This window comes from Aricia agestis, chromosome 5 (assembly GCF_905147365.1).
Source record: "Aricia agestis chromosome 5, ilAriAges1.1, whole genome shotgun sequence".
Classification (NCBI taxonomy): Eukaryota; Metazoa; Arthropoda; class Insecta; order Lepidoptera; family Lycaenidae; genus Aricia; species Aricia agestis.
This window is the reverse complement of record NC_056410.1, coordinates 6,492,132-6,512,327: the sequence shown is the minus strand read 5'-3', so window position 1 is coordinate 6,512,327 and position 20,196 is coordinate 6,492,132. Positions and strand designations below refer to the sequence as shown.

Below are 20,196 nucleotides of genomic sequence, written 5' to 3'. Positions count from 1 at the left end.
AGCCTTGTTAAAAATTCAAGTTATTCAACAATATCATCAGGTCGGAGGTGGAAATTAATGATGGTCCGACACCTCCAACACCTCCTCGCACCTCCCGGCAGGAGGAAAACACTTTTAAAACTTTCCCAACCGCGAATTATTAATAGGTTTTCGCAACCCTAGTGCGGCGCGACGCTAGTCGATAACACATAATTTATTCAATGTTTTTGTGGTTTCGGATTTTATGAATCGCGTGTCTTAATTCGTGTCAGAATTTTTGGTATTTTGTGTATTTTGATCTGAGTAATAAGCGCTAGTTGATGTCATGGTCATCTGTGGGCGTACTTGTTTATAGGCGTACATATTTTGTATGTTTTTTTATTCAGTTATTTAAGAGCGGTTATGAGAAAGTGCTTATTTATGTTATGCATATCATTTGCCTTTTAACGTAAGCAATTAAATACTTTTTCACAAAAACCTTTCAATTATTATTACTCGTTTAGTATCCTATCACAACTTAATAAGTATTAAAAATAACAATAATGTAATTAACGTTCAATCGACACTTTCGCGTCCACCCCTACACCTAAATATAACACCTTGCAATGATGTAAAAATTAAGAAAGAGATTTTTAAAAGTCAGAGGCGACGGCCGAGTTAGTGCCGCCACATTAATTCTCTCTGTCGATTACTTTTCACGAGTTGCCGAAGTAAAAAATACCTGAAACTCGCTTAATGATGGACGAATGACGAGGCGGGGGAAACGCCAGATTGATGCGAATCGCCATTGTGGATACAAATGTTAGCCGAGGAACTAATAAATAAGGATTTCCAAGAAATTAAACAAGCCTAAAGCAAAACGTTCATGAACACTGGAAAAAGGCAACAAATATGTGTTTCCATGGCAGAGATAGTGCTTGCATAAATCATTTATAGATCTGTTGAAATATACCTACCAATCTGCCCATAATTAATTATTATATATTCTACTACTATTGGTGTATTAAATAATGAAATTATTCAAATTTTTATATTAAAAACACGTCAAACGAGACACGCACTCTGAGACACAAGTTTAAATTTTATGAAACGCTGAATCTACGGCTTGTTTTAATTACATTCTAGTTTTGTGCTCTTTCTATACTGGAATTTAGTACGGAAAGAACATATTTTTAAATTCCCATAGATTGTAGGTCGTGAGCTAAAACACTAAACAAATCAACGTCGCGCGGCATTTGCCATCCGTTGAGTTTTCAATTTGTACCGTTTCGCCGTAAGTGCGGCCCGCGCCGCTGTCACCACCGAGACCTACGAATATTGGATAGGAACGAAAATAACGAAAAGCATGTACTTGATACTTTTTGTGATAGAGCTAGGCCACGAAAGGGCTGATGCGACCGGACAATGGTCTCTCAGAAAACCGCAGGATCACCAGAAAATCTTCAGAATCTGAAGAGCAAGTGAGCAACTGCTCCAGGGAATTGATCAAAATCATTTTTAATTAATTTCTAAATTTAAAAAAATATTTTCAAAAGGTTCTACATGGTGCCTACCACCGGTTCGGGAACTAATCCGACGAGAAGAACCGGCGTAAGAAACTCGCACGATATGTCCTGTACCTCTGTGGTTATGAGGCGGATGTATTTTCCAATAAGACCATGCGGTCAAGCTGTCTGTTGGTATGGTAAAGAAGTAAAATGTTGCTACGCCACGCCCCGTCCAATACAGTTATCTTCTCCACATCAAGTCCCAATCGTAAAAGATAACGAGGCATTTTGTTTTAATAAGGAAACTCTGTGGAAGCTGATGCCAATTGCCAAGCTTATTTCTACGTACTACTTTCTACTCTGCAGGTGCTTCTGAAAAACTAATATTATATTATCTTATCCAAAAAGAGTAACTTCATGTTGTGCATCCACCGTATCCGTTTACTCTAATGATAATTTATTTCTTGCAGTATTCTATCGTCAGAGCGAGAATGCGCTGCAAAGGCTGCGTCTATTGCGTCTATTGTGTTATACGGACTTTGAATTCAAAATAATTGACATTATGATTAGAGCAAGATTAGTGAATAGGCAGGAAACGATTATATTTTGAACAATGCTGAAAATTGCTTGTGAAACAACTTACTAATATTATAAATGCGAAAGTGTGTATGTCTGTCTGTTTGTTACCTCTCCAAGCTTGAACTGCTGATCCGCACACTAATGGTATGGATATGCGTTAAGGCCTCGGAAAGGACATAAGATTATTTTTGATGCGGAAAAATTTACGGCTTCTGTGCGAGAAACAATTTTTAAATTATTTGTTTAAAGAAAAATATATATTCCTCAAATAGAAACTAATCTTTCAAAAGCCGACATGAAGCTTTATCGTTTTCATAAAAGACACGAAAAATCCTCTATCAATAACTTAATAACGGAGGTGAATCCAAGTTTGATAATGTCGTAAAGAGCGGGAGCCATCTTGAGATCCCGTAAACCTCTCAGGAGCCTCCTCAATAATCCGGACAATAAAGAAAAATTCCAACCCTCTTTATGAAGAGGTAAGTCCTCGACAAATTGTGTCCAATGAGAGGCATGGAGTCGCCTGTGAAATTTTAAAATTATTTGATTTGTTTACGATGAAATGATGTAATCTATGTACAGTTGTACACACTTAACAGAAAATTAATTTCCTGATAGGTCTATTTCAAACGAACGTGATATTTTTATAGTGAAGTTATGAGGATAACGTTTGAGTTCTGATTTCTGAAACAAGCTGGGTGTATATATTATATCGTTACTAATTTTCCTTAACCGGTGTTGAAAATTGATGTAATTTTTTTAAAAAGTACTATGAAATTCAAATTATATGTCCATACTACTACTTTATAATACTTATAATAATTAATACGCTAAAGTAATTTAAATGGCTTAAAATGACGCTATGAAACTTCCCAACATCATCGAATAGTGCAGAACCAAGGAAAAAACTATAGAAAAAATTAAGTTGACTCTACACCACCTCTGTTCCGTTACAGCGGCAGCGTGTAACAGACGAGCGTGCAGGTAAAAGTCGCTGTAAGTGGATTGCTTTTCTGCTTTACATGCAAATATTTTGTGCAAACGTCCCATACACCCGGTTATTGCAAATGGAACATTATTTATGCGACTGATTCCGAATGGGAAGGCTATGGGAGATTTATTTTCCTTTGTGCGAACAGTTTCCTTCTAGAATATTCCATATGTTAGCATAACAAATATATTAAGGCGACAACCTGTAAGTGATTGTGTGGTCTCTTGTTTTCCTGCAGCTTGCTCTACATTCTAAAATCTGTTTAGACTAGTCAATTTATAGCTCTCAATTTTAAAATCTAAACTTCTTTAAAACGCCTTTTATAAACATTTTAGAATTAATAAATATTACCTTAATAAGGACGTATTAATTTCTTACAATCTTTGTAAGTCTCCGATTAGGCTGCGTTTCCACCAGAGATGTGTTGCGAGGGATGTGTTTTTGAGAACCAATAGAATCGATTCATTGACATGACCTTGCCATGACATCGCTCAGCGCGGTGATGCTATTGGATCTTAAAAACACATTCCTCGCAAGTCGCAACACATCTCTGGTGGAAACGCAGCCTTAAGGCCGTCCCTCGAGCAAACGACCTTGGCCATACATTTGCCGCGTTGCCGAAATCGCGCCAAAATCCTCTTTTTACTTAACTTAGTTCAAAATTGTCCTAAAAAAATTAAAACGGGGAAAGGAATGTTGATATACTGAAGATTATTGCTGTATTTTTATTATAACTTTGTAGCTTTCAAATTCTGAGTGTATAAGGCTTTAAATACGGTAAATTACGGAATCTCCGTAGGGAAGGCCCTTAACATACATCTTTAGTCAGTTGCTAGCTTTTAAGCTAAATACCTAAGCAAAGTTGTATAGTACTATTCAAATATCCACCCTTCGTTTTATTAAAAATACTAGAAACATCCGTCGTGTTGATAAGGTTACAATTCATAAATCTGCCAATCGATCCATCACATGTGCGCTTGATAAATTGCGCACATTGTAGCGTCATCCGTCAAGATTATTACCTATTATACTGGGATCACCTTTACGTGTTTATGCTATTCAGTTTCATTTTATATGAGGTATCAATCATGCGATGGACTCTTAAGATGGGGGATACACTTATCCATTAAAAATGGAGGATATATATAATGTATATGGTATACTAATTGTATTTGCATGTCTTAAGTATTCGTATTCTGTATAATGCTTCTCAATATTATCGCAACAATTAATATTTAGTATGTCTTAAAATGTAGAACTGAGAACAAGGTAGAATTTATCGATTAATATGGTCTCTATTAAATAATTACCTACCTTGATTGACATCAATTGTGCATGCTCGACGTAACTTTGCAATCACATTGGCAGACATGGTTATGTATGGGCTATGGCCCAAAGTTGACAGAGGTCTTGAAACACTTGCTAATAAAATAATCCACCGTAGAATGTGTACCTTGAAATGTATAAAAATTACCAGCCAAGAAACGGACGATTATAGGGTCATAATAAAAGGTCTTGAGTTGGGTTTGATTGTTCAGTTTAAATAGCCATTAGGCTTACTGCGGGCCGCGTTAAGTGAAATCCACCTGCCGTCTCCCACAATGCCTCAATCTCGGGATAACCGCTCAAGTAATAAGATTAGTTAAAGCCGTCTGGACGGGCTATATGTGGAGGATGGTGCAAGTTATGAACTGAAGCGCCTGTAAAGGTCAGTATAGAGAATGAGACAAAGATAGGTGATAATAGGATACGGTAATAATAAGTATAGTTTTTATCATATTATTGTACCAACATATTGTGTTCAAACGATTTAACGGTCAAATTGTGCAATTATAGTGATATAATAATATAATCTCAATAGCACTTTTCTTTCGCTCTTCCGGTTCAGTTTAGTTTCATTATTAAAACCAAATTATTACTTATTGCTTATATTTATTTTATTATTATTTTTTAATTCATCAATAAATTATTACTTATCTTAAAGCTTTTCATTTTCCCAAAGACTATTTTCTTGTGTATTATTAATAGTGCAATCGTTTAATGCTCTACAACAATCCTGAAGTTCTAAGTTCTCAAAAATTATTCTTTACGAAAAGAAAATCGCCTTACGCCACTAACTTGCAGCAGCGTCTGAAGGTGAAGGTGCACCTTAATGGGTCTAACGCGAGTTTACCGACTTGGCCGACCTGCAATGACACCGCTTTATTGCCTTACTCTACCCCTACTTAAGCGCTGGATCAATAGAATTAGGTTATTACCTTCTTAAGACAAGATACCTTAGCTTAAGATTTTAGTATATTACGAGTATTTTATGTAGAATTGTTTATTTTGTTCGCAACTTCGTCCGCGTAGAAATCGTATATCGTTCGGGAACTTTTTGCCGCCATACATACGTACGTACGTACTATGCTGGGATACTCAAAGGTTTGAGGTTTGAAGAGTTGTGTGTGCAGTAATCGCTCGTCTTAAGCCGCGAGCGCTTTAAGCAATTAAAAGAAACGTAAATTATTTTTCTTTTTATTTGCTAAAAGCGCTCGATTTTGCAATGAGTGATTGAAATGACAGTGGTTAACAACGTGGGCACGTAGAGACAAACTGTAAATAAAATTGTATGTTCTGAGAGTGTTTCAAAATAATTTAATATGGGTAAATATATCTTAGAAATTTCTTTATCGGAGTATATTTTTATTTTCGTTTTATTCACCTGTAATTCACACACGGTTGCCGCAGCGGTCAGCAACGAGTCGGTAGTTAGGTTTCGCGAGGAATTTTCTTTCACCGTTTTCACCTATTGTTCGCAAGTATTCGAAAAATTGTCGCGGTCTAGACGGACAATCAAATAAAAGTCTATTGTGTTCAGGTATGTCGTTTTTGAATTCATATTGTAGGAAGTATTTAGGTAACGTTCTACGTTTCAAGAACATCAAAACTAATCTTATAAATGCGAAAGTATGTCGGCCTATTAACTTTTCACTTATAGAGACTAGATATACAGATAGAGATTAGAGATAAGAGACTAGAAACAGGACGAAGAGGAATAAAATGTACGGTTTCTGTGCAAGATTTGTAAAGAAAGAGGAACGAAGTTACAGACCACAGTACCTTTTCAAATAATACCCTATGTCTGCTCTTATACAAGATGTTAGTGTAAACACCGTTATCCTCATCAAATGAGCCCGTCAAAATGAACAACTTTTTCTTTGAGAACAATGCTGGGAACTCAAAAAATCCGTCGTCATACCCATACAAATTGACGATCCGGGCATCCGTATGATTTCAAGGATAACGGTGTTTACATCTTGTATATTTCTTTTAAAAGCGTTTTTTATAAAATTATGATTTTAATAACCCATCGTAATATTTTACGGTGTTCGGAATATTTAGCTTATTGTTGTGAATACAACAGGATTTGTTGTTGTTGACTATAAATGACGTGAGAGTTGCGGGCGTGAGTGCGACACCTACACCGACGAGCGCCGGTCACTGTTGCCCAAAACTCTAACCTTTGTGTTATAAATTCCAACATCAAAGTCTCAAATCACAATACAAAAACATAATATAATTCTTTTGGTGCCTTTTATACGGGAGTCTGTACTTAAGGTACCGTCGAGGAAATTGATTTATACGCAGTTGATAGACCCACGTCATTTAGTCGTATCATGTCAATTCGTTGTTGATTCAGACAGCAATGCGACGCGTAGATGCATTGCTAAATTTATATGGGTTTGACAGATTCGCAAGACGTCTCACGCAATTGAAATCTGTCATATCCATACTTTATGCCGCAACGCACCTCGCCTCACCTCGTCGTGTTGCGGTCTGAATTGACCCTTAATTTACTTAATTGTGATTGTGACCTGTTGGCTGGGTTTGACATGACGCGAAATAACGTATGGCTCACAGCGTAAATCCCCCATCTGCGTATGAATCAACTTCTATGATAGTAGTAGATACTACATAAATATATAGATAAATAAATACAAAGAAGGTACTATTTTGCTCCTGACCAACTCATAACTGGGTTTAACATTACGTAGCTATACTTCATCTGAATATAAATTTATTTTTCTGTTAGTAAGTATATTTACTAACAGAAATCACTATGAGATTGACTACTACTTAGTTTAATGATTTGTTTATTGTACAGTAAATAGACTGTGGTCGGAATTCCATAATAACTATTACTCTCCACAGACCACAAAGTTTTTTATTGCAATAATAATAAAAACAAAAATGTACGGCAGCAGGTAAGTTGTGGGGCCGTTTGGCGCTCGTCCAGCCGCGGGGTACTTTACACGGGAATTATGTTGATGCCCCGAGCCAGGGTAGACCCCAAAGCTTTCCAGTTATTAAATATTATTTGTTAATTCACTGTTGGTCCCGAATATAATAAATAGAAAAGTTTTAAATGCAATATTCTACCGTAAAATATTTTCAAAAATACATGAAGGGCATACTTTTAAAAGAGATATAGTTTGTAGAGCATCGCCTCTAACAAACATCAGAGTTGTAACATTTCCAAAATAAAAAATCTCTTAATTTAAATTAATAATTATTTAAAATCTTCTATAATTATTAAAACAATAAATAAAAAGCATCTGAAATCTTGTGCAAAGTCTACGAATAATAAAAATTATTCGTAGTGCAGAATCAAAAGATGATATTAGGGTGACTTCACACCTGCGATATCGTTGCGGCGAGCGCTGTCAAATCAACAACGCATTCGGGGCAGACGAGCAACATCTGGTTAAAGCTTTATACCCAGAGCTGTTAGTAACCTAGGTTAGATTTAACCTACTACATGAAAATGTAATTCACATTTTTAACCATAATAATTCTTGGAATACATAAATATGGACACTTTCAAACATTGATGGACTAAACGATTATTAAGGTAACATTATGGTAACATTAGTATCCTTTTTACATCCTTACTTATATTTTATTAAGTTATAACAAATGCGAGAGTATGTGTCTAAGGTCTATCACCGTTAAATCAATTTTCATGGGTTTAAAGATCTTTATATACGAAAAGGATAAGGCTTGATTTAACTCAACTGCTTTATTGAATTTTAATAACGAAGGAAATAATAAATCTTAGTATAAGCTATGATTTCCAATTTTGTCTTCTACTTAACAAAACAAACACACCATTGATCACCGAAAGATATGGATGCGTTTATTTTTGACATTTGCAACCTATTGTGCCGGTATTGGTAAATGTCAGTCGCGGGCGGCGATGCTTATAGATCGAGTTATTTATTACGATTAGCCGAATATCTCTGTTATTTCATACTTTATAGGCCAATAAAGATATTGTAAGAATATTATAGATTATTGTTGGATGTATCCCACGGATTCACCTACTTGGAAAAATCAAAGCAAGGCACGGCTTTATAAATTATTACTTACTTTAAATCGTAACTTAATATTGAAATATCATGTCCTTAATACTAGATCTTGCCCGCAACTTTGTTGCACCTTTATTTGTTTTTCGAGTGGAAAATGTACATTTATTCGTAATAATCCTATATGTCTCTTCCCGGTGCGAGAGCGAGTAGGAGTATCTACATCTACATGCAGCGAGATTTCATAACAATCTGTTCAGCGGTTGAAGCGTTAAGTGTTAGTAGACAGACAAACGGACATGCTGTCGAATTTATTTCAACAGGATAATAAGTCCATAGTCATAATGTGTTTTAATATTATATCTGTGACCTCATTTTGTATATTTATAGCACATACCTTAAAAGTTAGATAAAAGGCAGGTATTTTAAGTTAAGAACACATTATCATTACAATAGAGAGAAAATTCTTTCGAGAATTCTTTAATGGCTCAGCAATCGACAAGACCGGAAGTGGCGGCCATTTCCGGTCGCCACCTGTCGCCACTTGTTCCGGTCGCTCGGCTTACAAGTGAGTCTCTATGGTTTCTATATTTTAAGAAAGCGATAAACATTGACACGGATTTTTTTTACCTTACATTTTTCTTATAATAAAGTGCCATATATAAAGGAGGTTTATTAGAAACCCGCATTTTCTTTGTTTATATATTGTAGACTTTATTAATAATCTTTCTTTTGACATTAATAATAATCTTTATTTTCTTTTAAATATTGAATACTATTGATTCATATAATATACAAAAGTTTGTTGCAAAGTTTTGTCAAGCAAATTAAATACTATCTAAATTGAAAACACGTGTAGGTATACATTAAGGCAACGCACTAGTCTAGACAAGACTTAATCTAGTCTACCTGAGTCATTCGGGTGATATCGCTAAAAAAAATGGATGTGGTATTTTTAAACATTGTACCTATTTAATTTTATAGTAAACTAGCTGTTGCCCGCGACTTCGTCCGCGTGGACTTCAGTTTTTAGCGTGCGGTGTCAACAAACTTGCTTTCAAATGCTTTTTCAAACCCTGGTACCCCTTAAATCAAAATACCCAAAACAGCTGTGCAGTGTGCACATAATTTTTTTTTTAAATTAAACTTTTTTATACCAATTTTTAAAGCTTATTTAGCTTTACACAACTTAGCTGCATTACACAACTTTAGATTTACCCATAAACTATTTAGTATTTATTATTGGTAGGCATATCTATGTTGGTAGGTGAGTTCGTGTATAATAATCGAAAGAATCGAAAATTTAAACTCTACATGGTACCACCTCTTATAGAAATACGTATGAGCAAGCGATAGCGCGATCTAGGCGACTCTTGGCGCCATCTAAATTTACGCATAAACACCCCCTTACAACCCTTTTTTCCAGTTAAAAAGTAGCCTATGTCCTTTCTCAGGCTTTAGACTATCTGTGTACAAAATTTCATTACAATCGGTTCAGTAGTTTTGGCGTGAAAGCGAGACAGACAGACAGACAGAGATACTTTCGCATTTATAATATTAATTAGTATAGACGTAGTGAAACCCGTCCCGCGAGCGCACCCCCGGATTTGTAGCGCCCATTTCGAAACGGGCGTAAATCGCAATATTTTAATTTCGCCATAACTTCTAAACCAAACGTCCAATTTTAATCATTCAAAGACCAGATATAATCTCCATAAACTGTACTTAGTGATAAAATAATTTATTTTGATAAGGATTATTAGCGTGAGTTAAATAAATGCGTTGAAATGTAGTCTAAAATAATCTAGATTTTTAAATAAAAAAATGGTTGTTGTGCCTCACTTGTCATAGATAGGTATAGTGTGTTGCGGACATTTTTGTAGATATTTATAAGATCTACATTTACTTAGAACATTATATAGAACTTTTATAGTTTAGGCAGCGTGCGCAAAATAAGTAAATTTTTTGGTTGTTTCCGAAAAACTGAAATATCTTGGTGGTGAAAGAATTTTTAAAATCGGTCCAGTAGTTTTTGAGTCTATTCATTACAATTAAACAAACAAACAAACAAAGTTTACCTCTTTATAATATTATAGTATAGATGACAATGAATAATTTTGTAGAATTCAAATGATGTTTATCACTGTTAGAGACGTAATATTTATAAAGTGCAATAGCTCAGTAGCTAACGACGAAAAGAAGAAGTTTTAACAATAATAATACAGTCATTTTTAAACCTGCGTGTTTGTTACTTTTCTTCTGATTGATTTCATTCCTGAATAGTTGTAAGTTGTAACTGGTCCCTCAAGCTCCCTGAGATCATTTAAAGGGTCTGAGCGGTTGGTTCTGACTAATTCGATCTTGATTTGTAGGAGTTGCGGAAATGAAAATGCATAGTATATTATGTATATGGATTAAAATGAAACAAAATTGGTTTCGTCATTCGTCGATTGGAGTCGTCTACAGGAGGTTCCGGGGACGACTTCCGAACACGTCGCGCCCCACGTCGCAGACAATACGTGTTTAGTGTTAGTGTTAGTTTTATAATAATTGTATGTATGTTAGTCTATAAGGTATTCATAATATGGGCCAAGATGCCTGAATTAAATAAATAAAAAAATAAAAAAACACAGTCTGAAACCGCATCCAAACTTTATATCATCGCGGTGAGTATAGTAAAAAGCCGAAACAATTCACCTTAGCTTCACCTCGAGACCTCGAGCAACAAACAATGTGCCAGCAGAAGATTTACTGCTCTAAACTCATTCTCTGGAAAATAAAACGTTTACAGAACTGTGAACATATAAACATTTTATAAGAATTTATCTGTGATGGTGTAATTTATTTATTTTGTGGGTTAGTAAACTAATTTCAGTTTCGATGACCGACTTCAACTAATATTATAATGATGATCGGATCTCGATGACAAGCGATTCCGGCGATTCAGCCGCCCATGAACACTCGATGCAACACGGTTAGCGATCGACGGTACTTTCGAGGCATGTGAATCGGACTTAAGGTAGACTAAGTAAAAATAACGTAAGCGTTTTTTGCGCTGGTAGTATTTTTTTACACGAAATTAACAGAGACGCATTTACAAGATAATATAATATATCTTGTAAATGCGTCTCTGTTAATTTCGTACTCTAAGCCGTGCTCTAAGTAAGGCACTGCATAAATATATTATATTTATGCAGTGCCTTACTTAGAGCACGTGGGCTTCGGCACGAATGGACCGGCTCGACCGGAGAAATACCACGGGCTCACAGAAAACAGGCGTAAAACAGCGCTTGCGCTGTGTTTCGCCGAGTGAGTGAGTTTACCGGAGGCCCAATCACCTACCCTTTTCCCTTCCCTATCCTCTCCTATTCCTTCCCTACCCTCCGCTAGTCCCTTCCCTACCCTCCCCTATTACCCTATTCCCTCTTAAAAGGCGCGCAACGCACCTGCAGCTCTTCTGATGCTGCGAGTGTCCATGGGCAACGGAAGTTGCTTTCAATCAGGAAACCCGTTTGCTCGTTTGCCCCCTTATTTCATAAAAAAAAGAGATCTCGTCCAGAAAACCCTAAAATTAAATCTGGATCATTCATGACTGATGGATATAGATCAGCCTTTCCCTAAGTGGGCGACAACGCCCCCTTGTGGGCGCTGCAGGTCTAAAGAGGAGCGGTGTGAAAAAAATAGGGGCGTTGTGTAGAGACTTAGGGGGTGATTTGTAATTTCATTTCATTTGGATGCATTTTAAATTGAAACAATGGGTACCGCTAAAACATAATTTGTTATTTTGTGTGGCCAGTAGACAATAAGTTTGGGAAACTAGCCGAGCTAGCACGGCAACCAGTAGAAATGCGAAAGTATAGACAAACTGTGGAGATAAACTTGAGGGGAAGTTCCGATCTTTTTTCGTTCCGAAAAATTCAATTAAAATGCCACTTTATGACAGAATATAGTCCTAAAAATTCAAATAATATCCTACTTTATGACGTATATTATAGTCTGTTAGAAAGTGGCATTTTACTTGAATTTTTGTAGGTCGCGATTAGCCGCGGTAAAGATCGGAACGGCACCTTATGTTTATGTCCACAGTTTGTCCATACTTTCGCATTTCTACTGGTGGCCGTGCTAGCCCGGCAGGGGTTCCATAAGGTTTTCATAGATGGTATATTATAAGTATTTACCGAGCCGGCCCATTCGTGCCACCCATGTTTTACAAAGTGTATCACGGTTGACAGCGAACATACAGAGCGTAGATAGCGATATACTGCGCAGGTAGTTTGGCGCGTGGCCAGCAGATAGCACAAGATTTTTAAACTCCTCGTTGTGTGCTGTCATAAATTTCAAAATATAATTCCGTTAAAAAAGGTGTACAAAATTTAGCGCGCATTTCCCTGGCGCCGAACGTCTGACATCACCTGATTGGAAGTGCTTTTTAATTTTTGTTGTCTGCGTGCTACTTTATGTAAGTAGCTGTTGGAGAACAAAAAGTTTGTCTTCTATGCGCCACATTTCTGCATCGCGCTATCGAAGTTTTCTAAGTGTGTCGGTATGTATACGACAGCTGAAATGTATCACGTGGGCTCCGGCCTAACCGAGCATACCACCTCGCTCGATCGGAAGATCTTCTTTGCGGCGACCACGCATATTCCCACACTTCTGCTGTCGTTTCCGAATGCTGTCTAATGCTGGCAAATTGACTGCTGGCAAAATGGGTTGAAGACATCTTGAAGACGTAAATTAATACTATTAGCTACGAGAGCGATGTAAGATTGAAGGTCGGAATAATTGAAAATGAGGGCTCAGGCGCAGGGCCTACTTTATAAAAAAGAATATGTTAGAAATAAAAAAAAAACTTGCCAGACAGTCAGTAAAAAAATTCTACATGTTATTCATGTATTTGTATAAAATATTTATATATATATATATATATATATATATATATATATATATATATATATATATATATATATATATATATATATATATATATATATATATATATATATATATATATATATATATATATATATATATATATATATGTGTTGTATAAATTATGTATTAGCTTACGTACATTCCTGTTAATAGATTGGCGTCGAGCTTTTTTGTGGCTCGTCTGCGCCCTCCTAAGTCTAACGTAACAATATCTCATCCTAGTACTTGTTATTTTTTGCCTACATAGTTAGTATTTATGTACCTGGCTGTAACAGTTAACTGCCACCGGCCCATTACCTCGCTCACTACTTATTTTATGCGTGAAGGCTTTATATTAGACGGAACCAAAATTTTTTCTTTGAGCAACGTAAATGTGAGACATGTACGAAAAGCCTTATCTTTATATATAAAAATGGATTTTCAATTGTGTTAGTAACGCTAAAACTCGAAAACGGCTGAACGGATTGGGCTAATTTTATTTTAGTCTTAAAATATTCGTAGAAATACAGGGAAGATTTTAAAGTGACACGAAGTTCACTGGGACAGCTAGTTATTTGTATAAAAGTGTCAAATTTGATAATACTTTTATTTCACCGTTATTACTTAGCCTGGTAAAAATTATTAACGGTATATGTATGTGTTTATTTTCAATTATTTACGTATGCAAAAGATTTTTTTTAATATTGAAAAAAACAATTTGCATATTCCGTGACAGATTTATGATTATAACAATTTTGTTATACTCAGAGATATTGAATTATGATTAACCTTTAATTTAATAAAGAGTTTGATAGATAATATATGAGGCTTATGTAAAAATATTTAATTAATTACATTTAAGTAATTATTGTTCGTCTCTGAGTGCGGAAGTTATTTTTTATGCATAAAAATTTATTTACTACAGTTTATTCTTGAAGCAGGTGACATAAAGCCGTTCCAGACAACAAGCCTACAAGGGCCAATAAAGACATGAGGGAGCGTTAAGCCAGTCATGTTGTTTTGTAAACACCGCGTAGCCGCGTAGACCCGCTACGCCGTAGCACTTACTTTCCTTCAGTCAAAAAATACCTTGAACCTACTCAAGTATAAATTATTTTAGGTAGCTTAATATTTACAGATAGCTAATTAATACTTTTGATAAATATATCTTCTTTGGAATATCGAACGAATAATGTTATCGTCAATTTATCTACGTTGGTTTAACATTTAATGGACTATAACGAAGAAAGCTGAAGCATGTCTGAAAAAAATCGTAGAATATGAAAATCGAATAAGCTGAATTTCTATTGCAGTAAAATAGTAGAATAAAAAGATTATATTATAATATTGTCATTTCAAGATTATTACAAGTCCACCTTTTAAAGACTTGGTTAAACAAATCGGCACCTGAAGTTTTTACGTGGAGAGCCTGCAGTAATCTCTCTCCAACTTTTCCAATTTGCGTCACCTTCATACACTTTATTTAATCCTTTTTATTTGAAAGTGGTCTCGGATATCCGATTGGAATAGTTTGAAAGTTTAAAAGTATGCCGACGGAAGATTTTTCTTGTAACTTCTTGGATTTTGAGTAAGATCACAGAAGATTATTAATGTCGCTGGTTTCCAGTTTAAAATGAATAAATGAGCCTTTTATTGAAAATAAAGAGACTAAATTATGCCTACAATAAACAATATATTATGTTATGTAACTATTTAGTTTTCACGCTAAGCAAAAAAAAATAATTTTGGACAAAAACGTAAAGCCCGATTTTACGTTAACCATTGAATGACAATTTTAACCTAACTACTTTTTGACGCGAATAGAGTTTAAAGGAAAAACATACGATCTTTTTTAGGTAACATTGTCCAGGTATATTACAGGAAAATGACTCTCAAATCTCATTATGATATTAAAGATATAAGACACTTGATGGAGGAGCAAGAGAATCGTGTTGGCTATAAAGGCGGGTGCTCACTGGCCGTTTTATTTTTCCCTCGTTAATTATTTCCAGTTAACAAGGTGTTGTCTCCCGGTTTATTTATTACACCGAGTAGCGGAGCTAAGGCTCTACACCACTTGCACTGATATAAGTTGTTACGCTATCTTACAGTGTGTAACAAAAACAAGTGATAATACTTTAGGGTGTGTACGTGTTCCTTGTAGAGAGTTAACTGTGAAAGTAGCAGCTCTGAAAGACGAAAAATTTTTTTCACTTTTGTATGGGCAAGGGCCCGGGAGCGTCACGAGTTTCCCCATACAAAAGTGAAAAAATTTTTTGGTCTTTCAGCGCTGCTACTTTCACAGTGAACTCTCTACAAGGAACACGTACACACCCTAAAGTATTATCACTTATTTTTGTTACACCCTGTATATCTTTAAACGAGCAATTATTGTATATAGCTTTTGCCCGCGGCTTCGCTCGCATTAAAAAGTATTATTATATACAAACTTTCATCCCCTATTTGAACCCCTTGGGGTTGGAATTTATCAAAATCCTTTATTAGCGGATGCCTACGTCATAACATCTACCTGCATGCCAAATGTCAGCCCGATCCGTCCAGTGGTTTGGGCTGTGCGTTGATAGATCGCTATGTCAATCAGTCAGTCACCTTTGAGTTTTATATATATATATATATATATATATATATATATATATATATATATATATATATATATATATATATATATATTATAATTGGAATCTCGGAATCGGCTCCAACGATTTTCATGAAATTTAGTATATAAATCGATCTAGCTAGGAATCATTTTTAGAAAATATCATTTTATTCATGTTTTATCGAATACCGATCGAAGCTCGGTCAAATAGCATATCTACAAGACATATCTTCGTCATTATATCTCGGGTTTTGACTAAGCTTCAAGTTAATTGTTTAACTATACATAAATATATGTAAGTATAGCACTTCAATAAGTTACGTTTAAATAAAAATTATAATAAATGAATGTAACAAAACCTTACACGCAAGCACTGAAAGAATTAACCTTGCACGTTGGAAATCGGAATACGTATAGACAGCGTTTAATTTTTATCTTTAAATTTGGGTGTCTCTGTCTGATTTTACTAACGGTATACATATCGAGATAGCTACTGAAATAAACAATGTACATTTTATATATATACAAATTAATTAGGAACCATATCTATGTTTGTTACTATTATAGCTTTCAGTGGAGGCGTGGTAGTAAACAATCTTTTGTAGAAGGGTCGTTAATCAAGCTACCTTAGCAAAAAACCTAATTGCTACATTTGATACTAATTACACAGTGTATCATACTCCAGTGCCCTCTGATGCTTATGATAAAGTCCTTCCTTCTTGCGACAAATGAGAATAAATTGTCTTACACTTGAATATCCATCTCGTCCATCGCTATCCCGTCGCACAAACAATGGTCGCCGTCAGTCTCGAGTTGTAATAATTTACTATTATGTATTCAACAAATGCACTTATCAATATAAAAAGTAGATGTTGTCCGATTCCGATTTTCGATGTAGGAGTTCAACCACGCACACCGTGACACGAGAATTTTATAAGATATAAGATTCACATTGAGCCATGAGGAATAAATATTATGTTTACGACAATGATTGCAATAATGTTGATTAAACACAATCATGGATCGTAATCGACAGCATTTGTCGTGGATCAGCGTAAAATATAAAGGTTATAGAGATAAAAAACTAAAAGATTTGTATCTCTATAACCTTTATTTTTCACTTTCATAATTTTTTATAAATACAGTATGAAACTTTTTACCCGCAACTCAAGGTAATTTATTACATACTCAATGAAAGTAAAAAACATGGCCGTTCAAGTTTTCATATCCGCCGAAAGCGCTTGTGTTGCGGAAATAAAAAGTGGTTAACGCATCGTCTCCCTCAACAGGGTATTTTTTCCCCATAAATTCATAAGTTTTATGACTGGCCACCCTCGATCATGACGTCACATGTCGTGGAGCAGGTGGGTTGCCATTTATTAGAACTCTTTAAGTGCCTAGAATTTATTAAATTCTTTAGTATAATATGGTATCATAAAATTTTTGATACTTTTGCCTATAAAAAAGGCAGTTTTAAAGACGTCGGGAAAATTATTAGTAGTGTTTTTTTTTAATTACGTATTTTGGCACAGTATCACGACAAGTTGAATTATACTTAACATTATGATTTATAGGAGGCCGTTCGATAATTCCAAAATGAATTTTGTTAACATTTCTACGATTGCGTAAGATACCTTGCAGGTGCTTTCGCAGCTGTAACATACCACTTGTGCGACCATTTTAAAAATTTAATTGGTATTCAAGGTAAGGACTACGGATGTTTTACACCTTTTGAGCGTGTTGTGAGTACTATAATATTATTATATATTATTACAAAAAATAAAAAAAACTTGGGAACAAAATTGAGACCATTTCAAGTTGTTCCGAATTTTTTTTTGCTATTCTAATTTTATTTTGATAAGTCTACTAACTTTTGTCTATAGACGACGTTTGTGACAAAAGAGTAGCGCCGCGTTACGTTCGGTAACGACTGGTAACGAGAAACGGTGATCAAGACACTACGCTCACCATGGATTTTAAATTTCTGGGATATTATGTGAATGTGTGTAAATATAGTTTGTTGTGTAAAAAAGTAATTATTGTATTGTAATAAATGGTCAGTGTTCACACATCTATTATGGAACAATAATAATTAATAACTTTAAAAAGAACTTAACAGTTCTTCTATAAATCCAAACTGATACGTAGCTTTATACACTGTCGCAAATAGTATTCGATTAATGTGCTCATGATCACCTTTACTTACAAATTAACTTATTAAATAAAGTAGATTAGTTGTCATATACAAGAACACTAATAAAACCAGTTCTTTGCCATAGACAACTATCAACTAAATACTACATTTCCCCACTAGCATGGCGACACTACTCTTTGATGTTAGCAGCGCGTGACTAGCACAAAGGCGTGAGTTGTGATGATAGGATGTTTGTACGTCACACATCACGTACCGGCGGCAGACAGTAATGATGCTGGCTGTACAAAGGTATAAAATAATAACAAGACTCTTATATTACCCTATAGAGTGTAGATGCATGATAAATGTGTATTTGATATCCTTTGAAAAGAAAGTAATTGAAATTATTAAAATAAGTAAGTACACCGATTAAGTAGTTATAAATTATTATGATATCATTGTTTAAATTAATCAGATAAAGACCGTTATGATAGAAACGTCCTTGCAAGGATAAACGATTTTAGAAGAATCAGAGTGATCGGCAAATTGCATTAATTGTACTGTATACGTAGTAGAGCCAGCTAGCCCATTCATGCTTCGGCATGAATGGGCTGGCTTGACCGGAGAAATACCACGGGCTGACAGAAAACCGGCGTGAAACAGCGCTTGCGCTGTGTTTCGCCGAGTGGATGAGTTTACCTGAGGTACCAATTCCCTACCCTTCCCTTCCCTATTCCCTTCCTTACCTCCCCTACCCTGTAATCCTATTCCCTCTTAAAAGGCTGGCAACGCACGTGCAGCTCTTCTGATGTTGCGTGTGTCCATGGGCGATGGAAGTTGCTTTCCATCAGGTGACCCGTTTGCTCGTTTGCCTCCTTATTTCATTTAAAAAAATACTAGTTTCAATAGCGTTAGATGTCAAAAGTGTATGGGATTTGATATAACGCAATGCAAACGCCATGACACTTATAACGATGTGTTGTAAAAAATCCCATTCATTTTAGACATCTAACTTCGTTAAAGTATTCGGGTAAAGTTCAGAACAGTCAATTGCCCTATTTATATACTCTTATGGCTTCACTCAGAGATCTTTAATGATGATTTAATTTTAAATCGAAGTTAAGTTATCATTGAATGCCTCTGAGTGCGGATTTTATGTATTTAAAAGGGCAACTAAACTAAGCGAACATTTTATTTAGTCCCTAACGGTTAATACAAATAACTAAATCGTGTGTTCGATTGAAACCGTGTTAGAGCGTTTAAAAGGACAAGTCGATATTTATTAATCTATTTTTAGCCATTATGTTCAGGGTCATAATAGGCTCATAATGATGCGACGATGCATGATGTAATATGGTAGTGATCATGATGATGAATGTAATTTGCATAGTAGCATATGCTTTCCGTTCTTGAAATAACGCCGAAACTCCCAAACTTGTATCTATAAAGAATCAGGAGTACTCTCAGCACCTTCCGAACCACGGTATACCAGGTATACCTCGGTTCAAAATCTTACTTGTTACTACTCACATGTTTCCCTATAAATTTTGAGGAGTTCCATCGATTACTTATGGATCCTTCATCAAATCACCACTTTTGTGAATATAATACCAAATTGGTATGGTTAACGAGATCATCAAGAGTTCGTTTCTTTTTAACATGCAGGTTTATTATTTAAGGAATTACCGTTATTTTGGTCTAAGGAAGTTTCAATGTTCTGAGCTCAATAGCTTTTTGATGAGACATTATTGCAGCTACTACTATTGCATAGGGATATTGTTGATGGCAATGCGAGAAAACATAGGATTTTGCTAAAAACGTCATTTATTCAAACAAATTATAATGTTATACAGATAAAACCTTCTTAAAATCTTGTTACTACTTACTACGTAATAAAATAGGTGCCTTTCGATAATTTTAAAAGTCTCAAAGAAATTTCAATCAAAATCTTAAAGTATATCTGTACTATATATTATACCTACTGTAAAACAAGTTATTTATACGAAATATTAATATAAAACTAGCTATTTGACCGAGCTTTGCGAGCAAAGCTTTTTATGTCATTTTATATATATATATATATATATATATATATATATATATATATATATATATATATATACAATACAAAAAATAATACAAGAATGGGC

At 35.0% G+C, this 20,196-nt stretch overlaps 1 protein-coding gene and 1 long non-coding RNA gene across 2 annotated transcripts in view; both read left to right on the top strand.

Moving 5' to 3' along the window:
• Positions 1–6,705, top strand: part of LOC121726809 (neurexin-4) — a 41,378-nt gene extending 34,673 nt beyond the window's left edge. Inside the window, exon 26 of the transcript XR_006035582.1 lies at positions 6,637–6,705. The gene's annotated coding sequence lies outside the window, so the exon portion shown is untranslated. The remainder of the gene's footprint in view (positions 1–6,636) is intronic.
• Positions 6,706–7,729: 1,024 nt separating this feature from the next.
• Positions 7,730–12,077, top strand: LOC121726812. The gene is made up of 3 exons (XR_006035583.1): positions 7,730–7,741; positions 8,005–8,007; positions 11,990–12,077. It is a non-coding gene; the product is annotated as an uncharacterized LOC121726812 (long non-coding RNA).
• The last annotated feature ends 8,119 nt before the right edge of the window (positions 12,078–20,196 follow it).